Raw genomic sequence first — 14,421 nt, forward strand, 5'->3', positions numbered from 1 at the left:
TCGATCTGATCTTGGGGAAGATCACTCCACTCAGCAAGCAATGCTCTCCGAAGTTCCGGTACACATGTAGGAGGTGGTTGACGGGCTGCAACTCGTCGGCCAAGCATGTCCCACACATGCTCTATCGGATTCAAGTCAGGTGAGAATGCTGGCCATTCCATACGAGTTATATCCTCAGATTCAAGGCATTCGTTTACGATGTTTGCTCGGTGAGGACGGGCGTTGTCATCCATAAACACAAATTCTGCGCCCATGGCACCTTTAAACAAACGTATATGTTGTTCCAGAATGATGTCCCGATAAATTTGGGCTTTCATGGTTCCGGTTTGAACATGCAGATCTGTTCTGGAACCCAGTATAATTCCACCCCAAACGAGTAATGCTGCACCACCGTAACGGTGTCGTTCAATGATGTTGTCTTGGTGGTAACGGGTACCTGGCGTTCTCCATATGAAAGGGGGCAACGACAAATCCATTTCGAATAAGAGAAATTTCGGATATATATCGTCGTATATTTGAAATGAGGTGGAAGCTGATGAAATATAGAATAAAATGTATGATACGGTAAATGCGTTGAATCGGTAATGCATAATCACACCAATTGTCTCGGTAAGTTTGATAAATTTCGCAATATATACACTGGTGTAAGAAATTAAGAGAATTTGCAGACTTGGTTGATTATCTCTAGAACTACTGTACCGATTTTAATGAAATTTGATATGTACATGCATTGATACATTACAAAACAAATAACCATTCAATAATTGTAATACAAACGCATGATCCGGCGAATATCCTCACTCTCTGAGCAGAAGAGCTCTATGTGGCCTCGCGTTATCGTCCATTAAAATGAACTCAGGGCCAACTGCACCCTTGAAAAGGCGAACATAGGGCTCCAAACCTCATCCCTATACCTCACACCAGTCACAGTGCCTCTTTCAAAAGACATGAAGAGGTGTGAGGCCATCCAACATGATGCCTGCACAGACCATTAAACCTCCTCCGCCATAATGGTCGATTTCGCGGACATTGGAGGGTAGGTAGCGGGTCCCTGGTTCTCTCCATATGAACGTACGGCGAGAATCGGTGCTTAGGCTGAACCGGGACTCATCAGTGAAGAGAACGGTCGCCCATTGATCCATACTCCAATCTCTATGCTCTCTGCAACATGATAAACGGATTCTCCTGTCCGTAGAAGTGAGCGGGACGCAAACAGCAGGTCTTCTTGCAAACAACCCTCTCTCATGAAGTCTTTTGGAAACAGTCACCCTTGATACACGGCTTCCTGTGGCTGCATACAAGTCACGAGAGAGCTGAGAAGCTGTAGCACTCCTGTTACGCCTCGCTATAATCGACAAATGGCGATCTTCTCTGGCCGTCGTGGCTCTTGGACGACCTTGTCCAGGCTTTCTCTCGATGGATCCGGTATCCTGGAACTGTTCCCATAAGTAACACACGACGTTGGGCATTAAATTGAACTCTACAAATCTGGACTTGAGATTGGCCTGCTTCTAGCCTCCCACAATTCGCCACCTCATCCCATCATCTAAACGTTGGTGGTTACTCATTTTTACTGTTACAATTTGAAATTAACCGATTGCTGCAAAATAACACCAAGAAATTCGCCGAGGTGTGCTAGCGAACGAAATGCGTCTCAACTTACGCGCCCTTATAAAGCCCGTTTCTCTACTGGCTCCGCCTACACACACGTGTACACTTACGTATTTGACGTACAAGATTTGCATTTTTGTCTAGAAGCAGTGGTTTTACATTCAGTTCAGTTCTTTTCATAAAATTCGATAAAATATGCAAATTCTCTTAATTTATTTCACCAGTGTATATGTATCACTTTTACCAACGATTATGCATAATCCTTTTAGACCCTGTATGCACAAACGTACGGGTTGCTTCTTTTCACTTTAGATATTCTTTTTTTACTCTCGGATATTCAGCCCAAACTTCAAGAAATGTGCGTTGAAATTAAAGCCGAAGTCCCCGAGATTAAGAAAAAATCTGAGAGATAAAGACAACCCCCTTTCCCAGTGCCGCATGGACGCGGCCCGGAAGCCTCAAGAGTAGAGGGGCCTCACGAAAATGAGATCTAGTTGAAATTTTCTGGAATTTACTAGGTAGGGCCTCAGGAAAAACCACTTGGCCCATGATGGCCTTAAAACGGTCCTGTCCCTTCCCCCAGCGACGTAGCGTGCTTTCTCGGGGGCAGTCTTTTCTTGGAGTCTCCTTCAAATGGGTATGCTCAGAAAAAAGAGTTACAAGCACCCCCCCCCCCATTCGGTTCGGGGATTCACCGCCCAAGTTGCAGGGCTTAGTGCTTTAGCTAAAGTTTGCCTGCCCCTTCTATTTCTTAGAACTGGGTCTGAAAGGGATAATTTCAAGTGAAGTTCATGAGTTTTATAAATGTGAAAAAAATCGTACGGAAATATCGCTTTAATTTAACCACTTTTATTATCAGCTTAGCCCGTACGTGATGCGTGTTCTACACGAATTTTACCATAAAATTTAATCAAAATAAGTATGAAGAAGATAGATCCTTTGTGATGAGTATCTTGCATAAATGTGTGACGTTTTGCTTTTTTGAATGTTTTTAAATCTCTTAATTAAATCAAACAAGTAGGGTTTTTATGCTTGTTTAGAAGTTAAATAGCAGTAATCACATTCTAGGAAGAAAGCTTTTCCGACTTCGTCCCTTAATATCCAACCAAGACGTGGGGGGCGATGCGGACGATCACCACACCAAGAGTCTGTTAATATGGTGGAGTGAATCGTCCCGTATTTTACGGGACAGTAATGACTATCAAAAATTGCCTCCTCCGACACATCACTCTGTATTCTCGCCTGGGGGGAGGGGAGGGCGCCACTAGGTCTAAGACCTCATTCCTGTCATGCCGAGAATTGAACAGAATCGAACCTTCAAAAAAGTTGGTGTCCCTGACTTTTAGGGATATGGCAATTAGTCAAATAATAGAATTGAGTTAGATGTTTCACCCTGAAAAGCAGTTAACTGCACTACACTTTTTATATCTTATACCAAAAGAAGTAACAGAAACTTTATTAACCATTTCTGGCGGCAAAACACCTATTTAAGAAAGTCTCTCCACAGAGAGCAATCAGACCTAAAACATTTAGAAATCACACATAATGCGTTGCTCAAAATTATAACTGTGAAGTTGTTTGTTTTCAAATTCGGAAAGATGGATAGCAATCCATAACAAGCATTCCACAGAAACGATCTTTGCGTTGGGTTCACAACACGTAAAGGGGCAGCTCTCAGGCCAGGCTGTGCCGTTGCCAATTTAGAAGGAGTGTCAAATCAGAGTTTGAAGGGCAAAAAAAAAAAAAATTGTCAACCAAAAAAAACGTGGTCGAAGCAGCAAAAATAAGACACGCATGGGTAGATTTTTTAATTGAGCTGCCCCTGCCGACATGTACCAATTTGTTAGAAGTTCCTTGGAGGAATGTTTATTAGGTGCATGTATGGTTTAGTAGTGTAAAATACAGAGGTCACTATATATATATATATATAGGTGTCCTCGGAAAAAGAAAAACTATCAAGATGTTGAAAATTGTAGGTTGTTTTGATTGTGAATTTGTAAATGGTTTAAAAGTTCATGAAAATTGAAGGAATTTGTATATTTCGATGCAGTTTGCAAAAAATTTATTCTCACGAAAGATTTTTATTTTTGTACAGGGAAAAAAAAGTTAGGTCCAAGTTTTTGTCAATAGAGGGTGCTGCACTAAAACAAATCACTGGAAAGATGTAAATTAGGGTCTCATAAAATGCAAGGTGTACGATTAATAGCTTTTTTTCTAAATTTTCCTGTGACTGGCACAAGGTTTTCATTGTGATGTTGACATTAGTGCGTAAAGCACTATTGGTGAAGTTTTACTTCAGCCACACGCTGCCGACTGAAGCTTTGCGAACGTTTCATACACTGAAGGGATTGAAGAAAGGTTCATTTCCAATCACCCTTGACTTCCGTAACCGACATGCAGTGCCACCTGTTGACAATAATTTGAACTAAATGTATCCTAACTAAATAAAATTTTCCTGTACAAAAACCGATCCTCATTTTGTGTAACTTTTCCGCAAACTGTATTTTTCTTCAAATTCCTTGTATTTTCATGAATTTATAAACTAATAGCTAAATACGCATACTTCATAATACACTTTTTCAGCAAGAGCTGCAAATAATTCGGGGCCCTATCTTCTCAGTTTGCTCCAGAAAACAACTCTGCATTTTTATAGCATGTTCAGGATTCTTTACCATCACTTCTTTTTTTTTCCTTCTTATTCCCCTGGATCATCTTTTGCTGAATTGTCATCGCTCTAGTTGGCCGTGCATTCAGCAACAATTTTGGTCTCTTGAAAGTGTGCTGCAAGTTTGAAATGACCTTTCTATTTACATTAAAATTAGGGAAAGCGATTTCTAAAAACTACTCTAATCTCGAAATTTTAGTCTCGCTCCCCCCCCCCCCCCATATTCTGAAATTTCATCTTCAGCATTTTTCTGAGAATCGTTGGAATTTGAGTGAACCACCAGGTCTGATCCAAGTGATATCGGAATTCTTGGGGTATGTTCGTGACTCAACCCATTCCCCATTTGTTTTGTTTGATGTAAGAAAAAGAATTTAGTTAGAGTTTTCCTTTATTTTGCGCGATCACCATTTCTTTAAGATAGTTTTTCCAAATAAAACCAGAAACAGTGAGGTGAGAAGGCATTCACTTACAGTGGCATTGACTTAACGTCATTTATGTCGTGTGTATGAACCTATATAGTTTAATAACTCCATTCCATCATCTATAAATTAACGTGAAAATTTTTCTACGAAGTTTCTGAATAATCTTGAATTAGGGGGGAGGGGGGAACCTTCATTTTCTTAGCTTGAAAATTTCGATCTAAAAGAAACTTATTTTTTAGCTTATCCAACCATCTCTCGCTAAAAATATCATCCCAGCATAACTGTGACTTTTGTACACAGGTCTAATTTCCAGGCTCCAAAAAGTAGAAAATGACTCTACCCTAAGGTATGAGGAAGTATTTCAACCAACAAATGAAAAAAAAAATGAAGAATTGTTGAAGTATATGAGAGAAATGCGGAAATATTTATTAACTGGCCAATCTATAGGGCATTTCAAAAATTAGTTGTGATAACAAAGTATGAATTGTAGTTGACTCTTAAGCTGGGTTTAACTATCTTGTGTTAAAGAGGTTTCTCCCCTTTGAATTTAGTATTATGCCAACCATGAGAATAATAAATATCCAGTTATCTGGGTAGTCCAGTATGTAATGCACGACTTGACAAATCAAGAAAAAATCTGTGCGGCAATTGATTTTTTTTGGAGCCAAGAGTATTTCTTCTGCCTCAGCTATTAATATTACACATTAAAATTTTAGCCATCCATATCAAGTTTTTAGTTGACCTGGAACCGGGATTTATCCAACCATTGCTGTAATAAAAATAACTTGCACAGATATTTCTGAAGACATGATATTGATTTCCGAAAGCAATATATTTATTTAAGATCATAGTTTTGTATTTATAAAAGCATCTGTGTGTTGCTCATGTCCGGGCTTGCCAAATTGAAAAAAAATATTTGACATTTGCTGAGTAGGAGGACATCATTTGTCAATATTACCCTTAGTTTATATTTTGAATAACCCATCGAAAGTGTTGCAGGTTTGACAATATGCAGCAATATTAACTGCCGACCTGCCAACTCTCCGGATTTGGTATGGAAATGCCGGATTTTTTAAACGTTTACAGGGTTTCCGGATTTTAATTACATATTGCCGGGTTTGATGAGAAAAAATCAAATTGTTTTTCATTGATTTTGGAATTATCTCTCTAATTAATTCTAGAATTTTCTCTCTCATTAATTTAAAATTATCTCTAATTAATTTTAGAATTTTCTCTCTCATTAATTTAAAATTATCTCTCTAATTAATTTAAAATTATCTCTCTAATTAATTCTAGAATTTTTCTTTCATCTCTTTCTATCTCTTTATCATCTTATCTTTATAATCTTATCTCTATCATCTTATCTTTATCATCTTATCTTTATTTCTTTATCATCTTATCTTTATTTCTTTATCATCTTATCTTTATTTCTTTATCATCTTATCTTTATTTCTTTAACATCTTATCTTTATTTCTTTATCATCTTATCTTTATTTCTTTATCATCTTTATCTTTATCTTTATATCATCTTTTTTTCTATCTCTTCCCTTAATTCTGGAATTCTCGATTTTTCATTAATTTTGGAATTAACTTTCAATAATGCTGAAATTATCGCTTTCATTAATGCTGAAAATATCACTTTCATTAATTTTGGAATTATCTCTTTCTTCATTCTGGAATTATCTTTTATTAATGCTGAAATTATCTCATTCTTTAATTCTGGAATTATCTTTCATTAATTTTATTATTATCCCTTTCATCAATGGTCTGAAATTATCTCACATTTATTCTAGAATATTTTCTTTTATTAATTCTGGAATATTTTCTTTCATTAATTCTGTAATATTTTTTTTCATTAATTCTGGAATATTTCCTACTCTAATTTTGGAATTACCTTTCATTGATATTGAAATTATCTCTCTCATTAATTTTGGAATTATCTCACCGGTACTGAAATTATTTCTTTCGTTTGTTTTAAACTCCTATTTATGCCATAGGAAAATAACGGGGATTGTGTGTGTTTTCACCAAGTCACGCGATCTTCCGACAAATGATGTTGGGGTCACCGTTCTCAGCATTGCCAAGGTGAAGACCGCAGATGTCATAATCTCTCTCTAGAAATATAAGCTGGATGACAATAAGTCAAAACCATCGAGCTTACATTACTGAAGGAAGCATCCAACCGCCGCGACGGCAGACACGTCGAATGCAAGGAAATCACGTGACTCTGTGAAAACACATTTCGTGCCTTACAATTTGCCCATGTTCGGTCTCTAAATATTGTTTTTTAAAGATTAAAAGAAAAGGATAGAGAATAATTTCTTTCGTTAATGCAGAAAAATTTCTTTCATCTATTCTGGAATTTCCCTTCATTAATTCTGAATTCGTTTCATTAATTCTGAATTCGTTTCATTAATTCTGGATTTGTTTCATTACTGCATTCATAAATAACTCATAAATTATATTATGATAATTACAACTATAAATAACAATAGTAACCTCCCACATTTGTCTTGGTGAACGTTTTTTTCTCCACTACAATTTTCAGTAATGTTTCATTTCCCGCCATTGTGATTTTTCCGTAATTTCAGCAATATTTGGCAACTTTGTTCGGTTTTGGCATCATTTTTGGCAATAATTAGCGATGTCCCGTATTTTCCCGTATTTAAAATACCAATCTCCCGTATTTCTCTCGAGAAGATATGGTCAGCTTAATTACAATATATTCTCGATGGTCGTCTGCTTCTACCAAGGTCTTTTGTTTTGAGCATCTCCTCATGCACCTAAAAAATAACTGAACTGTGAATTGCAACATTCAGTTCAGTTCTTTGGCTTTATCCATAAGGAAGCAGACTGAATGAGGTCGTCTGCTTTTTTTTTTAAATGAGCTTCACCTTATAAACTGTTATTATTTGCTTTATAAGATGGCAGCAGCAGTAGTAGAATAGAGAAGAGGAAAACTTACTTTTCACGTGTCGTCTGCTTCCAACAAAGCTATTTGTTTCGGACGCCTCCTTATGTACCAGAAAAATAACTGAACTGTATGTTAGAATATCCAGTTCAGTTCTTGGGCTTCTACTATAAGGAGCCTGACTGAACGAAGTATTCTGCTTTTCTTAAAAATTAAGCTTCACCTGATAAATAGTTATTACTTTTGAGATAAGATGGCAGCAGCAGTAGTAAAATAAAAAAGGGGAACTTTTCCCCTGTCGTTTGCTTAACCAGGGCTATTTGTTTTGGGGACCTCCTTACGTACAAGTAAAAATAGGGCAACCGTGAATATGACATGAGCCGTTAAAACCCAAAACGGCTCCGTGATATGATTGGCTGCCGATGATGTAACAAAAATGAATGGGTTACCGGCTGCGAGGGATTTGGTGAAGAAAGTGACAGTACAATGGTTGGCGTCGAAATTTCATTTTGTTTATGCTTTCCTTTTTCGCACCGCCATTTTTCCCTCACGTTTTGCGCTTGTTCTCGGGTTTTTAATTCGTAATTGTCATTCCATGACGAAAATAAACGGCCAACAAACAATACAATGCGTTCAGAACGTGAAAGCACTCGGCTCAACATTCTTCGCAATCATCTGATTGAATGCTATTGACATGAAATTGAATGCGAGGAGCAAAGCCGCTTGTACTCTTAATGCAGCTTTGGCGAGGAGCGTGTGTTCTCATCGATCCTGGGTGAGTTGATTCGTTTGTTAAAATTATTCGTAATAAAGTGTCGAACTTCGATTAAACGAATTGTGTAAAACCGGCATTTCCATACCTTAAATTGAGAAAATTCTTTTATCGGGAGGGGAGGGGGGCGACATTAATGCAGCTATATGCACAGAAACTTCCTTAAATCAAGGAAATCGTGATACGACCATCATTAAAATTGCTGGGCAGGGGCGTTCTAAGAGCATCACGGGCCCCAGAGGCGTACGCAGTGCCGGGGGGGGGGGTCCCTTCCCAAACCGATCAAAAATTAGGTAAAAATGAGGGACCCCCACCTGGACAGAAATTGTTGCCCACCAATTGCCATGCTTACTAATTCAAACCGGATCTCAGTCATGCTGCTCTCGAGGCCCTCAGGCTGTGGGGGGGGGGGGGTGTCCCATGCATCAAGATGACACTGGCATCAAAGTTACAGTAGCCTATTTCCTGCCTTAATGGTATGCCTTAAAAGTTAGGAGAGAATCCAGCTTATTGAAATTTGTAGTCCAGTCCATTTCCAGCATGCGGAAAAACCAAGGTTCAATGAGGATATTGTGATACATTTAAAAAATTGATTTCAACTTATATTGAATAAATAATAATTAGAATAAAATAATGGTTTTTCCACTATAGGAAACGTTGAAGAATCGGGTAGTGATAAGAACGTGGTCGTTATAAAGTTTGTTCACTGTATTTCCATTAATTCATTTAATCTACGTAAACAAATATCTTTAGTATCTGACATATTTCTTAAATTATACGTTTGCGTGTAAAGCAAACACAAAGCTAAAACATTTTTTTTTTTTGTTCACCCCATCATGAAATCGCCAGTGGCGACAACTTTAAAATGACTGAAAATGGAAATTACGCCAGAACCTTAACCCTTTAAGCGGTTTTAAAATGTTCCTGATGTGCATCGCAATTGCCACTTATGTTTATAAAAGTGTGCTAAAAGAACCCGAGATATTTCGGGGTGACCAAAATAAAGTAGATCAAGTTTAACAAGATATCTCAAGATTGCCGCTGTAAGGGTTTACTGTGATTTTTGTGGGGCCAAGTGTGATTTTGCTGCTCCCACCACTAGAATTTGATTAATGATTTTGCAACTGTGTTTTTTCCCCATGTAAAATTAGCAGCCCTTTTGAATTTTGTTGCCCCCCCCCCCCTCTTCAGTTCTGGCCCTGAGTTGTGTTTTTGAAATACGTGATTTTCTTTTTTTGTAGATTTTGATCTTTGGAAAGGCAGTCAAAATATTTCTATCAAAAGCAGCATCAGAATGATACAAAATGAATGTGGAAGACCTTTGTCTGTCATGGGTCAGGAAATTTCGCCAGCAGATGCATTAGCCATAAAGGTTGCAAAAGTCAGGGTAGCGGAAAGATGAATGTCTAGTGTCCTGCTGAAATAATATTATTTGAAAGTTCAGGAATCAAAGTACAGCACTGGCAAAGTCACCGGCTCTTACCAAAGCAGAGAGGTAAGAAATTGTGATTCTGAAACGAGTACAGCAGATGATTTATATCAATACACATATATAAGCAGTTAAAGAAATTTTGGAGGATCAAGAATATCATCTTGGATTGAAGAATATTAAATCGAGGAATATTAAATCATTCCATAGTTTTTCGTTCAGCATTTATGCTATGCTTTATTAAAAAGTGTATTTATAAGAAAGAAAACATATATTGTCCAAAATAATTCTTTAGAGTAGAAAGTTATTTTACAATCATATTAAGTATTTATTCTTTGTATAACAGTCACTTTGAACATTACATGTAATTAACATGTGCATTTCCAATGAGAATTTTTATATTGAAAAGCAATATTTGAGGTTTTTGATGTGAATGTTTAAACTGTCAAAAACTTGCCAATCCTGGTAAAAATGCAACTCTAAAGTGGGCATAGCTTCAGTTCTAAGCGTCAAAGGCCTGGTTTGGAATCACAAAAAATGGGGCTTTCATAAAAAATGAAGAAAAAAAAACAAACCAATATTTTTTCTTCCAAAATGAGGACTCTTATAGTTTCTGATAACAATAACCAATTGATAACTATAGCCAAAAGAAGCCCAGAAGCCAAATGATGATCTTGAGTCCTACTTGGTCAAACAGGATACATGAAAACAGGGCAACTCCATTTTACATATAGCTCAGGGCTTGACAAATCTCAGTCGATGTGGTGATTATAAAGTGGGTAAATGGTCGCCTGAAATTCATGTGATTATTAAAATGGAGTCTAAGGGTGGCACAAAATTTTCTGATTTTATTGCAGTGTGCCTTTCAACATCAGGAGGAGTCATTAAGTCTCTGAAAAGTCGAAAAACATTATTTAGGACTGTTTTGAGGAAAAATCATGCTGGGTTTTTTTTCCCTTTAAGCTAAAATCTTTTTTTTTAAATTCAGTCATGTGTTTAATTTATGTACTGTATATGTTCCATAGATCCCTCGAGATAGTCTTTCAAGCAAAAACTCTATTTGGATAATTGACTGAAAATTTGAAGTTTCTTTTTTTGATCTTACCTTTAGTGTGCCTACATTGCCGGGAGCTCATTACAAAAGCAGCTTCACACGTCCATGGATTATAGCAGCTAATAATATTCAGATAGCCTATCGATGTCATGTGCAAGCAAAAATCATCATCCAGAATACAGAAATGTTTGTCAATGGGGGGGGGGGGGGTGTTACATTTTTTAATCTACAAAAGTATGGTTAAACCTCAGCTTTTAAATGCAAAAAAAATAATAACAAAAGCCATAAGTCCTGATAACTGTCAATGAATATTTGCCTATGTTACAATATTGGTCCATTCTATATTTTATATTAGTGATTGATAGCAATATCCAAATGATAGCATTATGCATGATTTCAATAAACCGTGTCTACTGTATTGTGTAAAAAGAATTTTGGCCTCCTCCGATACCCTCCATCTCCCTTGTCAGCAAAATTTTAAATATATTATAATAATGATTTCAAATATTTTCAGAAAAAAATATTACAAAAGAAAACACCTTTTACGTGCTATTGTAATCATTTTCAATTAATTTAAATCATTTTTTAAAGGTTGGTAACTTTTAAAGTTTTTCTGTAGAAAATTCCTTGTCCGTCTGTCCCTCTCAGAAGTCAATTCTGCTCAAGTGTATTGTAGCACGTTTTTTGTTCCATGCATGATGCTAAGGTGAAAATGGGGTTTCACCTGTTCTGCCATCTTTTTAAAACTATCCCATCTCTTTTGGAACACCATCTGTTTGCTCACCGTCTTTGCTTGAGTTAAAAACCTATTCCCAGCATCAGTCCTCGCTTGGGAAATTTCCCTGTTGTGGCCTTTCAGTTTGTATTTGTATTATTAATTGTTAAATGAATGTTTTTTCATCATAACTGCTTGTTTAGTATTTTACAATTGCTTTCATTCTCTTTTCAGATAAAATGAAAGCTGGGGTCTTTCTCCACAAAACACTAGATGATATCAGAGATTCATTAGTTTCAGTTCTGGAAAGGAAACATTTAATCACCAAAAAGACAGCATTCAAAAGGAGTTTGACACTTTTATGCTAAGAAAGTAGAAATGGTCGAAAGTTTAGAAAGTCCTTTGCATGTGCATAGTGGCTGCAATCATACGTATTGTAAATGAACATCAGTTGATATTTTTTCATCAATAAATACTTAAATTTCAATTTATTTTGTAATTTATTTACAAAAATGATGTGAAATTTTCATTGAACTTCTCAAGACTTGCTAGGATTTGGAGCGGAGGTGCTTTTGAACTTTTTCTAAACAAGTCTGATTCCTATCCTTTGTTACTGTATTAATTTATATTCACCAGCTTATGAATTTTTATATTCGAGAAGTGGAAAGATATTTTGAATAACATTGAATTTTGAAAATATAAAGGTATTTGGGCATTGCTTTTTTGGCAATAATGGTAGCCTATACAAAAAAAATGTTATTACCCTTTCAGACCTTGAATTCAATGATAACACACCTACAATCCTTGAAGTCAGGGCTGAACTCACTAAGTTAAAAAAAAAAAAAATCTACAGCGAGAAAAAGTTTACCACATTTGTGCTTTCTGGGATCCAAGTCAATTAGCTCGAGAAAAACGCCAGTGACACAATATTTCTTGCACTGTCTTTACTGCAGGGGGCCACTAACTTGTTTCCCATAATATTTAGTGCAAAGCAATGTAAAAACAATAGGTTGCTTGTTTTCCCATCCAAGCCATCATTCCTCTAGTGATTAAAGCACAAAACTTGGGTGAAACCTGATAACGCGAGCGCATACAAACGAACGAAATTTTGAATAGCTAAATTTATTTGTGCAGTATTTCCAATACTTCAAGTGTAAAACCAAAGCATAGAAAGACTGGCACCGAAGAATTTAATTTGATAGTTTGTTGTTCGAACAACATTTCATTTTGTGTCAACGTCTGTTTTCCAGCAAGTAAAAAAATCTGCCAAATTACTGATCTCCCTGTTGGTCTCTGCTCAGTAGCGTACGCAGGATTTTCTTGAGAGGTGCTCATTTTTTTTCACTGCAAAAAAAAAACACTGATAGCTTGGGGAGGGCATATAGGTTCCCTGAGCACCTCCTCCCCATGCGTAGGCTTCTGTTTGGGGGTTTTGAACCCCATCTTGCGTACGTCAGCGGTTCTGCGCTTTTTTTCCAGTATGTTGCACATTAGTACAGCATACTCAGTATATATATATAATGATGAAAACTAAAAATATGAACATATAATAAGTAAAAAATTATGAAAATTTAGAATTGTAAGAGATACATTATTAAAATCTAATGTGAGAGTTAATTATAACCCCATTGTTGAAAATTTAGAATGAATGAAAGAAATACGCAATTGAAAATTTATGACAAGTAATTATAAAATTGTATTTTTGAAAAAAATTTTGAGAATCGGTAAAAGCCTTCGATTGTCCATCAGTGCCGGGAGGGGGGGTCCATCCCCTCAAAACCTAAGAAAATGACAGAGATATATGTTATAACATGGTACATTCGTTTGCTCTCTATTACTCTGTCCCCTCCCCTCAAAAATAAATTTCTGGACAGGGCCGCAACTATAGATGCTTAGTTAGCCGATGCAAGCACGCATTTTGGTGCCTCGTCCTTCTAATATTGAAGGTGATATTAATAGATTATATTTGCGCCCCCTCTGGTCCGGGGCACCAAATCTGTTTGCTGCCCTGGTCCTGGGGTCCATTTGATCTAGTGGCTCTCTTATTGTTAAAACACTATACTGATAAGAATCATGACGAAACTTTTTTCGCTTATAAGCTTGGAAGTGAAAAAAATTTAGTCCGTGTGATTACGTACGGACCAACTGGAATCTTGCCATTGACCCTTCGCTTCAACATTACTGTAATGCAAGGATACTCAATCTTTAGGAGAGCGCAGGCCACTTCCTCGTTGATTTGAAAATGTGTCACGGTCCACTTAGTTCATGTGGAGATATACCGTGGGCCACTTGCGTGATCTGGAGCTGAGCCACGGGTAACAAGTAATATGTGGAACTGCACCGCAGGTCGCTTACGTGCTCTGGAACTGTGCCGCACATCACTTAAGTGATCTGTAAATATGTCGTGGGTCACTTGACTGATTTGTAAATGTGTCGCGGGCCACTTGAGCGATGTGAACTGTTCCAAAGGCCCCTTAAGTGATCTAAAATGTGCCGCGGATCACTAAAATGATCTGGAAATGTGTCGGGTTCGCTCAAGTGTTCTAGACCATGCCGCAGGTAAGTGATCTGTGTATATGTCGCGGGTCACTTGAGTGATTGATGTTAAACTGTAACAAGAGCCATTCAAGTTCTCTGTAAATGTGCCACGGACCGTTTAAGTGTGCTCTGGAACTGTGCGGCGGTCACTCAAGTGATCTGAAAATTTTTACAAAATTAAGTTTGAGGTCGCAGGCCACATCAGATAAGTCCGAGGACCACAGTTGGCCATGGTTCGAGCATTTATGAAACAACAGCACAGTAGTATTGAATGCAACCAATATCTCAAAACGAGAAATTTCAT

General features: G+C 37.1%; 1 long non-coding RNA gene across 1 annotated transcript; it reads left to right on the top strand.

Annotated features, from left to right (window-relative positions):
• Positions 1–7,992: 7,992 nt before the first annotated feature.
• LOC149071591 (uncharacterized) lies at positions 7,993–12,070 on the top strand. Its single transcript, XR_016194578.1, has 3 exons — positions 7,993–8,384; positions 9,623–9,876; positions 11,814–12,070. It is a non-coding gene; the product is annotated as an uncharacterized LOC149071591 (long non-coding RNA).
• The last annotated feature ends 2,351 nt before the right edge of the window (positions 12,071–14,421 follow it).

The sequence above is a fragment of the Pholcus phalangioides genome, unplaced genomic scaffold (assembly GCF_987345545.1).
Source record: "Pholcus phalangioides strain wild (caught in Gottingen) unplaced genomic scaffold, Ppha-v1.0 ptg000018l_1, whole genome shotgun sequence".
Taxonomy (NCBI): Eukaryota; Metazoa; Arthropoda; class Arachnida; order Araneae; family Pholcidae; genus Pholcus; species Pholcus phalangioides.